The following is a 1428-nucleotide window of genomic DNA, read 5'->3' on the forward strand; positions in this document are numbered from 1 at the left end:
TTACAGCATAGACGTTTTTCGTCGCGGCGAGACCTTTTTACGAAATTTCAGTCACCAACTTTCTCTTCCGAATGCGAAAATATTTTGTTGAGCCCAGGTAGGAATGATCATCAAAATAAAATAAGAGAAATCAGAGCTCGAACAGAAAGGTTTAGGTGTTCGTTTTTCCCGCTCGCTGTTCGGGAGTGGAATAGTAGAGAGATACCAGAATGAGATTTTCACTCTGCAGCGGAGTGTGCGCTGATATGTAACTTCCTGGCAGATTAAAACTGTGTGCCCGACCGAGACTCGAACTCGGGACCTTTGCCTTTCGCGGGCAAGTGCTCTACCAACTGAGCTACCGAAGCACGCAGAAGAGCTTCTGTAAAGTTTGGAAGGTAGGAGACGGATACTGGCAGAAGTAAAGCTGTGAGTACCGGACGTGAGTCGTGCTTCGGTAGCTCAGTTGGTAGAGCACTTGCCCGCGAAAGGCAAAGGTCCCGAGTTCGAGTCTCGGTCGGGCACACAGTTTTAATCTGCCAGGAAGTTTCAGTAGAGAGATAGTATGATTGTGGTTCGATGAACCCTCTGCCAAGCACTTAAATGTGAATTGCAGAGTAGTCATGTAGATGTAGATGTAGATGATACAAGTGACTTCGCCGCTGGAGGCGACAGTTCAGCTGCTGAAGAAGCTTGATTCTCTTCCTGCCTGCATTTTTACTTCGCACACTCTGTACAGCTTTCTCTCGAAATGAAGAATTTGGTGGTGCACATTAATTATTATTGCATTCCGAAGCAGAAGTTCCCAAAATAAAGAAAACTCTTCCAACTTAACAATTAGCACACAGTAGAATAATGAATGCTGTGACACCAGCTGGCAACAGCAAAGGACAACAAGTCAAATATCTAATTCTGTCAAATAAATAGAAACCAGTCACTAAAACATTTGCTGCAATGTACATTCTGCGCGTGCACGAGAAACAATGCAAAAATAGTTTGACACGAAGAACTGTGATGTGACTTGCCGGCCAGTGTGAATTTACTTTCAGGCTCTTATGCGAAAACATTCCGTTGAAGTTAAATCAAACTGAATTCTGAGGGAACACTCTGTACATATCGTGCTGTATTTTAATGATTTGCTATATTTCGCTGCAAAGACTTGATCCACCTGCAATTCCTTGTACTGTCCATCGTGTACTTGCGTCTTGTAAACTTAAAAATGGATGAAAACGCCGAACAAAGTAGTCCATATTTAAACCAAAAGCATTATTTCAGCTAAAGAATTTACCTTTTTTATGGATAATACAATAATTCACACTCGCTGCTCGTACTGTTTTGGTCGCAACCTTACGACGGAATGTTCCTCGGTGGCATTAGCGCAATCGCTGCGTTTACAGTTTCAGCCTAGATACTAACATCCTTGGTGTGGACCAGTGGTGTGATTTCTAC

Source organism: Schistocerca gregaria, chromosome 2 (assembly GCF_023897955.1).
Source record: "Schistocerca gregaria isolate iqSchGreg1 chromosome 2, iqSchGreg1.2, whole genome shotgun sequence".
In the NCBI taxonomy this organism is placed as follows: Eukaryota; Metazoa; Arthropoda; class Insecta; order Orthoptera; family Acrididae; genus Schistocerca; species Schistocerca gregaria.